Below are 17,723 nucleotides of genomic sequence, written 5' to 3' on the forward strand. Positions count from 1 at the left end.
CCAGATTAAAAAAAAAAAATTCTATCTACAATAATATAACGCCCCCTCAACTCTTAAACAACTATTGTGTCGAATTTTCACATCATCTGAAGGAGCTTTAGCAAAAAGTAGATGGCCTCAGGGACAGGTCATCAGAGGCATGGGAAGACTATCAAAGCAGGTGAAACTGGAGCAACTGGAACAAGAAAACAAGGAAGGTAAATGCCAGATGTACTTGAAATGCTGAACTGAATGAAGGAGGAAAGTCAGATACTCTTATTCATTACCTTACAAATAAAGCACAATTGCAGTGCAGTGGATCCAGATGCGGGCAGTTCTATACCTACAGTTAGCTGGGATCTCAGCTTCTACAAGACTGTTGCCTAGTCAAAGAGCTTAGCAAGATACACACAAGAGAGAAGAAGATTGTATGAACAATGAAAACATCCATCACATTTGACAGGAGCACATGAAAATTATTATATATATTTAAATCCTATACTCTACAGCAGTAAATCTGCTAAAAGACTTTCTTATGCACAGAATACCAAAGTTGTCCACTAAAATGCTGATTTTTAGACCACCCTCCTCAGAAGCTTCTGGTGCTAGAAAATCTCTAAGGCAGAATACTGGACAAAGATGGACCATTCCTCTTGTAACTGCCTATAGCATTACCAAGTTTTCAATCAAATGAGATAAAAACAGTTTTTTAATCAATGCTAAAGTTTAAATTATCATCCACGTGAGGCAGAGAAGCACCGCACTGCAAAATGCATTGTCGTATGCACATGCCTGAAACTCACGTGGGAACTTATAAAATACTTCTTTAATTTGTCAGACTATAGTTCTAATAATTTTTCAGATCTTCTATTATCTGTCAGGTGTTAACTTTGCCAACCCTAAAAACATCCAGATCATTGCCAGTTAGACTATATTTGAATGTACAGCATCTAAAGAGTCAAAGGAAAAAAAAAAAGCCGCCCATAACTTTTATTCCTGCTTTTGATAATAAAGTCATTCTTTTTTTCAAAATTCACCGGTCATCCTTAAGAATCCAAAGAAATAGGTGCACTTATAAATGTTTTAAAACATAATTCAATGTGTACACTAAAAGGATAATGAAACAAACACAACTAATAATCCTCCTCCTAACTTGCATTTCTTTTTTTATTGAGAGTGTCCAAGAACAACAAAGGAAAACATTTTCTTTACAAAAAAGGGTTGTAATGTGAGGACAGTATTGACAACACAGTATCTGTCAGGAAGTGTCACTGCACAGAACAGTGCATGGAGTTTCAATTCTTGAAATTAATCTATTTATGAAGCAGAAGAAGGGTCCTAAAAATGCTAGCTGTGATAATGACAGAATAGAAGATTTAATGGTACTACAGAGTCCTCTTGGGTTTAAAATATTTCTTTAAGTAAACGAAATGAAAAGTGGTTACTTACCCTACAGATAGCATGATTCTTTAAGAAGGGCTGTCTAAACAGATCCCAGGTGAGCACGTACTCACATGAACAGGATCACATTCTCTGAAGACACTAACATCCATCCAGACTGGGCCTGTGAACCCTCACGACTGCTACCATGAATGGCACAAGGGAAAGGACTCCCAAACTGTGCTGTGCTCACCACTACTACACCTAATGTGAGATGGAAATACATGGGCCTACCTGGGAGCATGGTGTAAGGATAGGAGAGCTGAAACATTGACTGACAGCCTAGTTTGGGAGGATTGGGGCTGAACATGTGCAGTCAAGAAAGACCAGAGCTGCTGCTGCTGAGTGGCAACAGAGAAAAACAAGGATGGCCCCGTCTAACCTCTCTCAGATTTGCAACCAAGGAGTAAAGATTCTTTCAGAGTGAAGGACAAAAGATCTGGTGTCTCTGTAGACAATGCGTATGGAAGAACCACAACTACTGTAGTGGAAGTAGCCATTTTTCGTCTTTTTTATATCAGAGGACTAGTAAGTAGCTGTAGAAGAGCAAAAATACTGACTGAGGAAACCCAGTCTGGCACAGCGAGCTGTCAGGGTGATAGCACTGGTCAGGGACAGCAAGGGCAGCAAAGCTGGAGGAAGCCTCAGGAGACAGTCAGTGTAGCCACTTCCTTTGGCACAGAAGAGCTAAGATGGCAGACAGGCAGCACCTTCACTTCAGTGCAGCAGAACTGAACCAGAAAACTCCTCATCAGGCCTGCGTGTGTCAACCAGGGCCATTCAAATTGCGTAAGTGTCATCAGGACTCCTGAAGATGAAGAAATCTACCACTGGGTTAAGGCAACCGAAGAAGGAGCATCACTTAGCCCGCTCTCACCTTTCCTGCTCTGGCAGTGGTCAGTTCCGTTTGCAGAGGTGTGGATTTAACCCTTTTTCCTTCCAACTCCTCTGCTAGGTCAGTTGCTGGAAGGGGCCAGCAAAGTGCCTGTGCCGTTCCAGGACAGCATGCTGGAACCTGCAGCCTTCAGGCATCCTCCCTGGATCATCAAGGGCCACCCATGCCTACTGCAGGCTTGTACTGACTGTGGGGCAAGTGGTAGGTTTCAGTCCATCTGACTTTGTAGAAAATGCTGGAGTTTTGCAGCAGGAGACTCATCTCAAAGTAGCTGCAGAAGGTCTAGCCTCCAACCTTGGTCTTCCACAGATACTTCTTACTGACAGTGAACTTACAGTACGGGAAGATCTCAGCTGGAAAAGTTGACCATTGAAAATGATCAAGCTTGTAATAAAAATTCATGCTTAACTGGCAAAGATGCTGAAGTATTGATGACTTCAGGAGTGTCTTTCTCAGTGTTGAATTAAAATCAGTCTTTTGACAGACACTGGGGTCTACATCACTATTTGTTCTTGGCAGGTGAACGGATACACACTCATTTGAACAGCATGTCACTTTTTAAAGGAAACAGACAGCAAAGCCTGCTCACCTTTGCAGCCAGTGTTTAGAAGGACAGTCCCGTCTTGGGTAGGAAGATGCCGATTCTCCCCAGTTTGTTCTTGTGAGATTGATAACCAGAAGCTGGTTTAACCAGGGCGCCTACCTAGGCCAAGAGGGCTCATGCCTGCAGTTCCACAAGATTATACTTCATTTAATTTTCTGTCTGTTTTATTGTGTAATTTGGAAGAGATTTGAACAGCAAGCAACATGTACGCACACGTTTCACCCCTAAGCAAAGACACCTGGCATGACTGTCTATAAACACGGTACTGCCAAAAGGCAGGAGGGACAGACTTCAAACCCCAGAGCACAGCCTTCGGCCATCGTGCAGGATGGCAATGAGAGGAAGAGAGCCAAGAGGTACGTTATCTTGTACTAGCAGAGAACTGGTTGAGGTTTTTTAAGTCGCTCTTCTCTCGCAAGCCTAAAGAAAGACGTGAGAAGACCAAGGAACACACATGGAGGCCCCAGTGGGTGATGAAATGACATTGACAGGTGGGTGGCCACTTGGCCTCCTACAGTTTTGGATACCAGATATTGTAAATAGCTGTTCAAAGATGTAGGCATGGGCCCAACTTTAAATAAGCATTTAATGTAAGAGGAGCATGTGTACATACACAAACTAATCACAAAAGAACCAATAATGTTTTGAGTTTTTGTTTTGTTTTGTCTTTTAATACAAGGCTGTATTTATCTTATCTTGAACTTCAGGGCTTTTCCCTATTATCATGAAACCAATTTCAGAAGAATCTTTTTGCATGGATTCCTGTTCTAGTCTATCCTGTGCAGGGATCGCTGAAGGACCATGGCAGCAAGAGCACACACAGGCTGCAGTAGGACAAAACAAAATCCAAGCACGCAGCAGGAGAAAAGCTACTGCAGGAGAGTGGAATGATGTGGGCAAAACAACAAAACTATCTATCTGGTGATCTTGGGTATAAACATAAGAGTGACTTAAAATTATAACACATAGGACTTCACCCTTGGGGGAAACAGTCTAACAGCTAAAACATAACAAATTAACACAAGCAGTGAAATTCACACAAGGCTACCGCTTTAGTCTATTGTTAGTGACAGCACATTGCTAATGCCTATCACAGAATGGCTTGGGTTGGAAGGAACCTCAAAGATCACCACCATATCACTACCATAGGCAATGTTCCCAGCTGCTAGATCAAGCACCAGCTCAGGCTGCTCTGGGCCCCATTCAACCTGGCCTTGAGCATCTCCAGGGATGGGGCACCCACAGCTTCTCTGGGCAGCCTGTGCAATTACTTCACCGCCCTCTCAGAGAAAAATTTCCCTGACATAGAATCTAAATCTCCCCTCCTTAAGTTTAAAACCATTCCCCCTTGTCCTATCACCAATATCACATACGCCTAGTATATGCAATAATGATTATGCTGCAAAGAGTATGACATAAAATGCAGGACAATGTAAGAATTGAGATATTTCATCAATTCAAAACTTTAACACATTCTTTTTGAGATTTTGTTTCCTTGAAACACATTCACAAAGCAGAGAAACTTTCTGAAACTGCATAAAATTGACTGCAGAAAAATATCCACATCCTTTCAAATTAGTGAGAAAGATGGATAAGCAACGGGAACAAATGCCCCAGCCTATGTTTTTTTCCAGTAGTAAGCAAACAGATCTCATCAGTAAACATCTGATAAATATATGTACTTTTAAAAATATATCCATTATTATTTTAAACTTAATAAAGCAAACTTTGTGGGGAAAAAATCTCTAAGTTGCTTGGGATAATGGCAGTCAGATGAAGATGAGTATTTATCTAGATTTGACTACTACATGCAACAGTTTTTTTCTTGATTATAAAACTAGCTGCAACTCTAAAAAGCTGTACTACAGTCATGAAATGTGAACAAGCAGCTTTTTAATTTTAGAAAATAACTCACTCTTATAATATGCAACACTAGAAAGAGTATTACATAAAATCCTGTTGTGTTTGCCTTTTTTTTTTTTTTAAGTTTCTGGAAAACTAGAACATGAATTTACCAAAGTTTATTTTATCATGACTTAATAGTCTGTAATTTCAAAAGAAAAAATAAAACTACCACAATACTACCCGGCATCTCTTTGTGGGCTTCCATATTTTAAATCACTCATGTTCACTTTGAATCTTGAGAGCTCAGTTTTGGTTTCTAAATATTCCAAAGGATTCTTGATTATGGACTAAATCAAGGAAAACAAGAGATAACTTGTTTTCTTAGAGATAACCCATCTTATGCTCATGGTTTTTATATGCTTTAAGAATTTCTATAACACTGCATAGATATTTTTCTAAAAAGTTTGGAAAGGCTATGATGCAAACAATGTTGATGTAGTTACTTTTAGAGTGTTTAAAACATGTAAAAGTGCCTTTATATATTTTAGAGTTAAAAAAAATGAAATAAAAACACAAAAAAATCTATCAGGAACAATCTGCATTCATTCTTAAACCGATGAAAGCAAAATTTGTGTAGTAACCAATCTGAATATAGGACCATGTCAATTTTACATGAAACTCTAATCAAAAGCAAATCCTGTATATGTACAAGTAAACATAAACACATATCCAAAGAGCATCTATGAGATCCTACATTAACACAATGAAGAATTAACTCATGTGCATAACTATCAACATTTTCCTTTGTCCCAAGAGTAAAACAAGACACTCAGATCTCTTAAAAAGATGAGAGTTAAGTGCGTGAGCCAAATTAATGGTACATCTTCTCCAGTATTCTGTCTCTAGTAATAGCCAAAATAGGTAATGAATGTATGATATCTCCCACCAACACTCCTTTGACTTCCAGCTATCTTGATGTCGAGGACTTCCCGAGCCATTACATGGTTTCTGTTAATTTAGCAACATTCAGTACATTATCCTTCCAAGCAATAGTTCAGTCTCGCCTTAGAAACCACATCCCTTTTTAATAACCATAGCACTGATGTTAGACAATGGAAGGTATCATCTCACAGGTCTCTCCACTACCAGTTTTATGGAGATCCTCTTACTTCCAAAGGCTTGGAAGTGGCCGTCTCTCAGCTTCTGGTTCTAAAAGGTAGCGGCCAGTCCTCTTCCTTCCTCTGCAGGTATCTGATTTTGCAAATTTTCATGACTTTGAAAATTTTCATGACGTTGTCCCCAAGTCATTGCTTTCCCAAACCAAAAATTCAGTTTCCAGAAGCATTCTTCACTTGGAAGCAACCCCATGCATCTCATCATCCCTGCTGTCCTTCTCTGAGCCTCTCCCATTTCCAATAAATACTTTCTGAGAAGAAGGCAGCAAAAGTGAACACAGCATTCAGGATGCAAGCGAACCATGGATTTTACACTCTCATAATGACATTCTCCATTTTACTCTCTATTTCTTTTCTAATGTCTCCTATCATTTGCATTGTGCTTTGGTGATCAATGAGTCGATGACTGAGAATCATCAGTCACAATCCCCAAGTCTTACACCTCTGTGGTAATAAATGAGATCAAACTCATAATCACCTATGTGCTCCTCAGTTATCCTCATTTATCTACACTGAATTTCATCTCTCATTTTGTTGCACAGTCTTCAGAACTTTAGATGTCCTTCTACTGTTCTTCACAGCTCCTTCCCTTCTTTACAGCAAACGTTAACCCATTTGCTTATCCCTTACTTACATCATTTATGAATGCAATGAACAGCATAGACCTCCATGGAATGTAACTGGGATACACCTTTAACTGAGAATTTTCTTTTCACTTCTACCCTTTGATCCCACCTTTTAATCTGCCATTTATCTGTGCAAAGACCTAAAGGCATTCCCTCTTACATTACAGCTCCTTACCTTCCTCAAAAAGCCTTTGACAGAGTTCACTTGGAATTTCGAACCAGAACATCTTTATTTCTTGCTGATGCCTTCAAAGAACTGGACCCTAAGACATAGTTCTCTTAAAAACATCACTCTGACTTTTCCGGGATAATCATGGTCACCAGGTGACCATGATTCTATGCTTTATTACAGCTTCTACCAAAATTAATTGACAGAAATCTCAGATTTGCCTGGTGCAGGTCTGCCTGGCTCAGACCACCCCCAAAACTGTGTTTTACATACTTACATTTCCAAACATTTTTCTAAACCTGCATACTTCAAGATGTACAATTTTGACATCACAATTAAGCTACAGAACACAACTAGATAAGACAGAAAGTTAAAAGCTTTTCTCTTTGAGACAGTCATCTACCTTGAATCATAACACAAGATATTTTCAATAGCTTTAGTAATCTGTCGAGTGAAAAAGTTTCTGGTGCTTGGTCTACAAGGTGGATTTCACAAGGACACTGGTGAACTGAAGATAAACTCCACTCACATTTATCACCGTACAACATAATCTTGTGCAGTTCAGCCAGAGAGGGATGGTCAGAACTGGAACAGGGAACAGCACAGAAAAAAAAAACAGCCACTACTCACACTACTTTGTACTACGCTCATCATTTAAGCTGAAAATGTTAAACTCATGAAAGAGTTCAGTAATTTCACCTGAAGGTCGGCTAGGCAGACAGCACAAAGGAACTGGCCCTGATGGAGAAATTAACAGGGTGCTAAAAGGCAGAGACAGGTTTTAAATAGCAAAGTCTATAAAAAAAGCATGGATGAGAAGTCAAAAAACAGAGGACTACAATAATCTAAGCAGTGATTCGCCCTTTGGGCTTAGAGAAATCCTCTCCTCCAGTATAATTTTTGCCTGGTGGGGAGGGAAAAAAAGGTCAATACCCACCTCACCAACACAAGATCAAATAAGAGGGGCAAAGGGGTGGGAGAAACTGTTTGAAAAATCTCGGTGCCACATCAGTGATGAAGTGGCTCCAACAGGGCAAGACCTATGATGATGGGAGAGAGCGTTGATCTGCCAGAGAGTAGAAAGGCACTATAGAGGGACCTAGATAGACTGCATCAATGGGCCAAGGTAAAATGAATGAGTTTCAATAGGGCCAAGTGTCGGGTCCTGCACTTTGGTCACAACAACCCCAGGCAACCCTACAGGCTTGGGGAGGAGTGGCTGGAAAGCTGCCTGACGGAAAGGGACCTTGGTGTGCTGATGGACAGTCGGCTGAATATGAGCCAGCAGTGTGCCCAGGTGGCCAAGAAGGCCAGTGGCATCCTGGCTTGGATCAGGAATGGTGTGGTGAGCAGGACTAGGGAAGTCATCCTGCCCTTGTACTCGGCATTGGTGAGGCCTCACCTCGAGTACTGTGTTCAGTTTTGGGCACCTCGGTACAGAAAGGATCTTGAGGTGCTGGAGCAGGTCCAAAGAAGGGCAACAGGGCTTGCAGAGGGCTTGGAGAATATGCCCTATGAGGAGAGACTGAAGGAACTGGGGCTGTTTAGTCTCGGGAAGAGGAGGCTGAGGGGAGACCTCACTGCTCTCTTCAAATACCTGAAAAGTGATTGCAGCGAGAGCGGGGCTGGTCTCTCCTCACTGGTGACAGGTGACAGGACAAGGGGAAATGGCCTCAAGTTGTGCCAGGGGAGGTTTAGTTTGGATATCAGGAAAGACTTCTTTACAGAGAGGGTTGTAAGGCACTGGAACAGGATCCCCAGGGAGGTGGTTGAGTCACCATCCCTGAATGTGTTTAAAAACCGTTTGGATGTGGTGCTCAGGGACATGATTTAGTGGTGGGTTGTTAGAGTTAGGGTAGTATGGTTAGGTTGTGGTTGGACTTGATGATCTTAAAGGTCTTTTACAACCTGAGCAATTCTATGATTCTATGACTGTTGGGAAATTTACATGTGGGACAAACAGACAACTCATGACAAACATGAAATGACTGAGAGAAAAAGTAGTCTTCCCAGTACCTACGTCACATCTTGAGTTCATGTGTTAACTATGCAGCAGGCCAAAGAACAGAGAAGCCCAGTCCTACTCTTACTCACACAGCCTGAAAAACACTGATTGGGGCTGAAAACTGTGACAAGGTTTAGCACTGCCAGTTTTTTGTTCATTTTGTGTTTTGTTTTTTTCTGTTGTTGTTGATTTGTTTTTTAAATATAACCTTGGATGTCTTATTTATTGGTGCTATTTCAATTAAAACCTTGATCATGTCTGCCCTGTCTCCTCTGCTTCTTTTATCCTGGCCCCAAAGAAAGATGAAAACTAAGAAAGAGTGCGCAATTTCCAAGCAAATCCTCCAAGATACCTTACAGTCAAGTAACCACTGCTCTATCTGAAAAGAAAATAACTTAATAGATTATTGTAGCTTTACATTAAATGAAATGTCACTTACATTTAGTCAAGATGGCCTCGCTACTACCGCTATAGCTCTGATGTTGGATGATCGTATCACACAACCTTATGAGATAAAACACAAAAGCCTTAGGAAAGAGTAACTAAAGATGCAAAATACTTAGGGTAAAAAACAAAACATACATTCTGAGAGATATGATGAGTTCTGCCGCTTTATGTCTCAGGCAATACTCAACTGCCATGTGTATGTGAATGACTTAAGAGATCACAGAACAAGGGAAAATGTGAAGCAACAAAGCATATCTCTCTCCAAATTGGTCAGTTGTCTACAACAAGCTGCCATCAGCAAGGCTTTCAGAACCTGCCCAGCTCAAGCACTGAAGGTAAATTTGATTTGGTTCCTCCACATCCTTCATCTGAGCAATGACACTAGCATATACGTAACAGTGTAGAATTCACAGCGTTTGCCAGCTGTTTTGTTAAGAGAGCATCCTTGTTAATGTGACAAGGACATAGCTCTGCATTTGTTCCCGTTTCCCATTCAGTGCACCAAGAGGTGCATTCAGTTTGTCATGTTGCATATTTTGGGGGGCACATCTGAATCGATAAGAATTCTGAGATTTTATGTCAGATTAGTGAACAATTAAAAAAAATAATGCACAATTTAGACCTAGACCACTGAAAGCAGTCACAGGAAATGCCAAGCAGTTAGTATCCAGGGTAGTCATCTGGAGAGTGATTTTTGGAATTAGGTGATTGGCAGCAGCTACAAGTTTCAAGTAATAGAGGCAGAAGTTCCCCAGAGTCCATACAGAGTCTATTCTGGAGCTGCACCAATAGCAAACAAATCTGGGAGCTCCTATCAGCCAGATGAAATGTCATTAGCAGGTAGCCACTAAACAGCTTTACCATTAATCATGAGATAATTGGCTCATTACTGGCAGGGCAACCAAACCAGGAAGGCTCCCAGCAGCAGAGGAGGTTGTTCCATGTCATGTCAATGCATGGCAGGTCACTTATAGCTCTGATGGGATAGGGTTCCTCACTGGCACAGAAGCAGGAGGTGAGACACATACCTGTTGCCCTGCTCTACCTCCACTTCTCAAACACACATGCTTTAAGCATATTCCTTCACATTCTGCCAGACATAGCTGATCACAGTAAGCATTCACCAATATCAGTACTGAGTGGTCTGTGATGAAAGATCTGTCATGTTTATTCTCCACAGTCCAAGACACCAGTGCAGAGTTTTGTTTTGTTTTTTAAAGCAAAATAGTTTAGACCACGCTTCCCTGATTTCCAAACCTACATTAAGTGATGGGAGAAAAACATATGCAAGACTTTGCCTTGAACAGCTGCAGACTGCCAACAGGGCAGGCTTCCAGAAAGGTGGAAGGAAGACGGTGACAAAAAAACAGTCTTATGACTGTATGGTATGCAGCAATATTTCATGCACATTATGGGAAAAAAAAATCCTGGAGGGCAGATGGAAACATGGAGATGCTTTTGTGAGTCCCAGAGAGTGCATTCCTCTAACGTGCTCTCCAATGAAATGCTTGAGCTCCTTTCCTGCTGTGGGAAAGCAGTTATAGACTAGAGAAAAATTTGCAATCGAAAAGGTTTTAGTTTAATTTTATTTTTAAAATATTGTGAAGGGATGAGTTTTACATTGGTCATGTATTCAGTTCATGTTTCAGATAGGTACTTAGAAAAGGGATTTATTTACTGATATAGATGATGGTGCTTTTCCAAAGAAAAAATAATGACCTAAAAAACAAAGTAGGTACTGCAAGGAGTGCTCCTCTAGATGATACACACAAGATTCCAAATATTGTCAGAAAAGAATTCTAATTAATCCAGCTAACAAAGTGGTCTTAATGCAGAGTATCTCTATGTTTTACTGGGTGTTGGAGGTAGAGGAGAAGCACTTGACCAGTGTTGTGTTATAACTGTTTATGTTTAGCACCTTTGTATTGCCCGTTTCTTGTCCCCTTCCAGAATTTCACAATCCATTTCAATCTTCTTGGGAGTTCTGCAGGAGACCCTCCTTTCACCACTCTGCCTTTGCAACCTCCTGCTGAGCTGACAATTTCAAGGTTCAGATCCACCTTTCATTTATCTTCCGAAATCTGATGGCTATCTTTTAGCTAATAATTCCCCTCTTCATATGGGCTGCAGCTTTTTATGTGCTAAGAGAAATCAGAAAAAAATAAAAGATGTTACTACACACCCCACTCATTACAAACTACTTTAATAATGCTAACTAGCTTCCTCCCTCAACCACATTCAAATTCTTTTCCCCCAACTTTTCTTTTCACCGTGTTCTCTTCAAAACTGCAAGATGCTTTCCAAATTGCTGCCACATACTACATATGCTGTTATAGGTTTTTCTGGGGCATACATGATGGGGTAAGTTGGTCGCTACTGTTTCCAAACTCAAAATCATCAGACTCTATTGGGCAGGCATTTGAAAATAAAGGGTTTAGGTTGTATTTTAAAAAAAAAAGACAGTAGGCATTGCATTTGTAACTGCTTACATGCGCAACTAGCTGTCCTTATGCTGAAGGCTATTACTCTCTGGCAAGTTCCTGGGAGATGTAAGGGCTTCATTTCTACAGACAATAGGTAAGCTGAGATAATACACTGTAAAGCTCCCTATTAACAAGCTTCATCCAGGACTACTAGGTGTGCATTTCCTAGAAGGAAGGGGGTAAGAAAAAAAAAGAAAAAAGGAAAAAAAAAAGAAGGAACTCCTTTACCTTGCAACATTTGTGTTAAACCTCCCTCCCACACACTCTTTGTGGCTCCTACAAGTTACTGAAAAGCACGCTGCAAAATTAAGACAAATCTGTACTAGAAGTTACATATACACAACTCCACTACGCTAAATAAAGTTTTACAAAAGCAAAGCAGTCTGAAATTCCTTGAGTGCTTCGCCCTCAGCAGAGACTGAGCATGCTAACGAAACTCAGCGACAGCACAGCTTTATATTTGAGGCTGCATTCAGATTTATAAACACTCCGAGCATGACTAAGGTCTGGAGCAGGGGGGCAGCATAACCAAAGCTGGGGAAGGCTGCGATTAGCGAGGAGGAAATGAGAGGAGATCAGATCAGCTGAGGAAGGAGGCAGAAAAGTGCAACTCACGTCTGGGACCTGGCACGGCAAAGAAATGAGCTGCTTTAAAAACAGACTGCGGAGGGGGATGCTGTGTCAGTTGATGGAGGGGGGAAAGAGAAAGAAAACCACACAGTACAAAAAATGCGTAAGCATCAAGAAGTGTGATCAAGAACTCTTCTATTTGTGAGGTCTCGTACCAAAGAGAGAAACACTAATAAATCCCATGTCATCAGTGCAGGTTTGTCACAGATGACACTGAGGAGTACAGATGTGAGGGGTGCAGCCCCGAGGAGGAAACACAGAGTCCCACGTAACACCATCCATCCACTGCATCTGTGCCTCCCCCAAACACCCACTTCCCTCCAGCCTCTGAATTCTCTCTCCTTCCACCCAGGTGAGAAGCTGAGATGCCAAGGAGAATGAAGGAGAGCTGTGCCACATCTCTGGCTCAGCAGGGAAGTAATTGATCTTTGCTGTGCCTAGCCCTGTGCCCTCCCCACAGCACCCCGGCTCCCCTGGGCAGGCAGGGTGAGAGCCATGAGCTCCTGACACCAGCATCAAGAGCAGGGTCAACTCTGCGGTCCTTCTAGAGGTCTCTAGGCTTCCCAAACAGGGTAGGGAACTATGGGATTGAGCTGCAGAGACTTGGGCAGCAAAGAGAACTTCATCATGGGATAGCTAGGGAGTGTAGGGAGCACAGATAACAAGGGGAAGGAGAAGAAGGAGGTACAAGGAAACTGACAGTAAAGTTTCCAAGAAGTACTTCAGCAAACCAGGGCTGGTAATTAGGCAAAGTTAGCTGAGCGAGGGCTGCATGGAATTTACTGTGTTTGATGTAAAAGAATTTGAGATAGGAAAGGAGTAAACCAATAGTAAGGTTGTTATTCTTCAGGTGAGAGGATAAGAGAAGCAAAGACATGTAGGAATCACAGCTGTAGCACAGAAGGTTGGAGGTGGCCAGTGAGCGAGAGCATGTATGTGTGGATGAGGAACCCATGGCTAATAAATAAAGACATGCCTGACCTGCACTTGAGAACTTGCGAGTGGAACTGCAAGTGGAAGGCCGCTACCTGAGCCAGAGCTCTCCACTCCAGAAAAAGTAGTTCAAACCCTACTGTGAAATTATTGTGCAATTGGGCATGCAGTACTTACTGGATCGGTTTCCTCCTCCAGTCTCTGCGGGATCCTGCGGTTGTTTCTTGGGTATTGCTCGCATCTGATGAGTCAGTGCTTCCAGCAAGCCCAGGCCAGGCTGGACAGTATGGCATAGGTGAGGCTACTGACCTTTATTGCTGGGCTTTTACCTGGCTGCCTCAGGCCTCTGCTGTGGCACTGTGCACCATCCGGGGAAAAAAATAAATACATCACTCCTGGATTTGGTGGCAATGTCACTGGCAGAACCCCAGCCCAAAGAATTTCTGAGGGCACTGAGCAAGAATCTCATTGTGTTTCCTTGTCATTTGACAGATCCATTACAGCCTTTTGTGTTGATTTACCCCTGAGGCCAGCTCCAGGTGTGCCCTCTGGCTCTCATTTATGTGGGCACTGGCCTGTACCTGTCCATCCCGCTATGATTTTCATCTGAGTAGTGTCAGACATGAATGAACCAGAGGCCACACAATTCCAGAGACTACGCAGACCCTTCATAACCAATAAATCACCACAACCAACCTCTTCATAATCATTATCATAAGTAAGAGCCAACACGTATGGAGCATTTACCTCTAATTAGGATGATCCTGGAGTAAAGAACGACATGGGTAGACAGCCAGGTGGGAAGAAATACAGTGCAGAGAACAAACTAGCACATTATAAGCCAGTAACTCAAAGATGCCTTAGAGAGGAAGCTAACTCACTGCAATGTGCATTTACTGCACTTAACTGCAGCAAGCAGTCCTTTTCTGACACAACTTCCAGAATTAAGTTCAGCACGGACACATGATGCTATGAGAGGAACTAACACGCTCAAAGTAGCAGCCTACTGTAGACAAAACCATAGTAAATAGTTTTCGTGATCAACAGTCTAGACATCCTTTCTCACTACCTCTGTTGTAAGGTTTACAAAAGAAACAGTTCTACCCATTATTTGCTTGAGTGAATCCTATGTTTCTGTACTTAGAAAAGCGTAACAGAAGTAAAAGAAATGCAGTATTTTTTCACGCACTTTCTGCTTGTTAGGGCAAATCTTTATTTCAACATACAGAAGGTAAAAACAGATCACTCCTCAGACTCTAAGAGCCTGCTCTAACAGACAGCAGAAATGGGTTTAGGCAGCTGTTTTTGAGCATTTCTTCCCAAAGCACTGAGATGCCAGAAGAATGAGTACATGAGTACATTTCAAATCAGGTAAATCCTGGTCCCATCTCTCTCATACTTCTCAGTAACTTCAAGCAACAGGGGCCCATACGCACTGCCTATCAGCTAGTGCATTTTTACTAGCTTCCAACCCTTGCTTAAATAAAGAAACAAAACCACTTAAATAAATCCAGTCCACCTCTCTGTCAAGCATCCCCTTCCCATGCAGCCTTACCCAGCAGTCCCACTGGGCTCCTGCAGATTGCTCAGCACAGTGCTACCATCCTTCTGCAAAGATTTCACCTCTCTAACAGCAAAACCTAGGAACCCCTGCAGCTCTGAGCTGCCTGTAGGTCACCCTGCACTATGAAACGATTGTTCAACTTTTCCCTTAGTTATCCAGGCTGCTCTTTATTTACAAAGGCCTGGATGTTGAGATCGCACCACCACAAACAAAAACCATATTTATTTACAGATACCGCTGGTGATTTACAGGAAAACATAATACGCAGATCACATAAAAATATGAATCTGAAAACATCTGAGCCACTCAGCACTTCAGCTGCTGATATTTCAGCTATCTTTATTAACTTCAGTATTGCATCAAATGCTGTAAGAGAGCGACAGATCACTAATGCCAAGTTAGTCATTTTCAGTAACAGTTCTCATGGAATTTTTCCCTTCTAAATAATCAAAACAATTGGTCATTGGACCTTATAAGGAAAAGTGCCATACCAAACAGAATTTCATAAAATACAGCTGTTTTAACTTCACAGTTCCCACCAGTGTATCTGCAGCACCTGAATTTTGGGACTACACTTAAAAAAAAACAACAACAAATAAACAAACCAAATAAATAAACAAAACCAAAACAACAAGACCACAAGTGAATATTATTAAAATAACTAGCAGTAGACTAACCTGGTCACACAGTTTCAGCTGTTCTTATGACAGTGAGAGATACCCAGTAACACCATAGCATAGCAAATTTCAAACTAATAAACAACACAACTACTTTGTTCTTAACAGCAATTAGCATGTGAGATGCAGTGCTAGCAGGCAGGATACAGCTATGCAGACAACACTTATCTCTGACGTGATCATCCAGAATTGTATCGTGATTTTAAGAAGGCTTCAGAAAAAAATAATAGCAGCCCTCTTTTTCCAGGACAGAATCCAAACCTGCAGAGTTAAAAGAGGATTTTCTCCTCTCTGTCTAACAGTTATGCCACCCCTTGAAGCGTCTAATAGAAGTTAATATCAAGATAAAATACAGGACGAGACAGAACAGTAGTCAAAATTCCTGTTGCGTAAGATCTAGAGAGGATAACACCTTTGTGAACTCCTAGCAGCCTCCCACTGCTCCAGAGCGTCTCTTGAAACACGCAGTTGAGCTTGCCTCAAGTATAGCAAAGTATATGTTCTAAGACCTCGGGTGCTGGGATACCTGCCAAATCACAACAAATATGTACACACAATCTAATCTACTTAAATTTTGAGTGGAAACTCTGTGCCCTTTAGATATATCCCTCAAGGCTACGAATAGCTTACTTGTTGGACAAGATGAAGTTTCCCTATGTAAGTAATAATCAAGCCTGTCTGGCATACAACCACATCTCCCAGATCCTTCCAAAACCAAAGACTGTGGAGGGAGGAGGGATGGGGATGAAGGTGAGAAGATGAAGAGATAGGTGCAAAATAGAGTAAGGAAGAGGAAGCAAATTACATGTGGATTAGGAACAATTATAAGGAAGCAATCTCTTCCGTACCCTTTATTTGGCAGATGACAAGTTGGTTAAAAAAAATGAAACAAAACAAACAGTGAATAACATGAAGAGGAAAGCGGAGCCTAAAAAGTGAAGTGAAGTGAAGCAGAGATCAGGAAGCAAAGCTTAACTGTAGGGCAGTGATCGCTGTCTGACAGATTTGAACACAGACAGGGTTATTCCCAGCCTTGGTATAGTCACCTTTTCTTAGGAAAAAATTGACCAGAAAGCAAGCCAATGAAATCATCAGGATCTTGTGCTGGCTTCTGCAGCTCAAAATAAAATTAACAAAAGAATAATCCAAACAGTTCAGCATACAGATGGATGCAAATGACCAGAGGTATATCATGACAGCACAAAGTAGAAGTTAAATAACAGTGTTGCTTTCTAAAATGAGCTAATACTACTGTTTTTCTTTAAAAGCAGGTGACCATTGGGTTTGAAATTTCATACAGCACTTGTTTCTATGACCTATGAACCTTCTGCTAAGAAAAGCTAAACCACCAGGTAAATTTTAATAAGGGATTTTTGCATTTGGATGCTCAAAGAAAATTTGCACTGGAAGCCTCATTTCCTACCACAGACCAATCTCTTATAATACAACAACTATTAATCCTTTAAAAGTCTCTGTCTAATTGCACATAACGGTGGACAGACTTATCTGAAGTAAACCCGGTGTGATTTACACTACTTGCTTTAGTAGGATTTACTCTACTCTTAACAGATAACATTACAACTACAAATGTCACAGCGCTGCGCATACACAAATCTGAATACCAGAGGACTTGTGCCCGTGCCACCACTGTTCGTACCCACACAAACCCACAGTCCTTCAGGAAAAAGGAACGCTGTACTTGAGAGCATGGATTGTGGACTCCTGACAGCGAGCGCTGGGTAATCCAGTCTGACAGCACGGCACCCGCCCAATCTTTCCGTCATCAGCAACACATGAGAAAGTTACACACAGAGACTTGGCTGTAGAAATTAAATTTCTTTCCCGCCTCCTATCAGATCGCAGAAATCTGCAGAAGTTAATGAAAGGTATGCATCCCCTTCTCCTGCAGAGAGAGCTGGAAGCTCATCTTACTAAACCACTCGTGCTACATATTATCGACCACACACAAGAAGCTTATTTCTGACCCCTGGTGATGAAAATCTTCCTCCGTCATCCCAAGCCAGGCTGCAATGGGTGCTGGGGGACAACATCTGCCGGCAGGACGAGTACAAAGTGGACAGAAAGAGCTATGGGAAGAAGCGGCTAAGTAACAGCTCACTGCTGACACAAACAGGCAGAAGGGTCTGATGAATTCAACGTGTCCCTTTCTGAAATCGTTTCCTTATCAAAGCAGGGAAGTACTTTCAGAGGAATCTGCATCCCAAATGGGAACTGGGAACACCAGAGGTTC

The 17,723-nt window shown here is 41.7% G+C and overlaps 1 protein-coding gene across 9 annotated transcripts in view; it reads right to left on the reverse strand.

Annotated features, from left to right (window-relative positions):
• PLAG1 (PLAG1 zinc finger) overlaps positions 1 to 17,723 on the reverse strand; it is a 52,413-nt gene that overhangs the window by 12,530 nt on the left and 22,160 nt on the right. For 2 of the 9 annotated variants that reach the window (XM_021387169.1, XM_021387162.1), the window contains exons 2-4: positions 11,897 to 13,588; positions 11,104 to 11,326; positions 9,178 to 9,242 (exon numbers count right to left, since the gene is read on the reverse strand). The exons of 2 other annotated variants lie outside the window; for them this stretch is intronic. The gene's annotated coding sequence lies outside the window, so the exon portion shown is untranslated. 5 more of the 9 variants (XM_021387164.1, XM_021387163.1, XM_021387167.1 and 2 more) reach the window with 5 other exon arrangements.

The sequence above is a fragment of the Numida meleagris genome, chromosome 2 (assembly GCF_002078875.1).
Source record: "Numida meleagris isolate 19003 breed g44 Domestic line chromosome 2, NumMel1.0, whole genome shotgun sequence".
Classification (NCBI taxonomy): Eukaryota; Metazoa; Chordata; class Aves; order Galliformes; family Numididae; genus Numida; species Numida meleagris.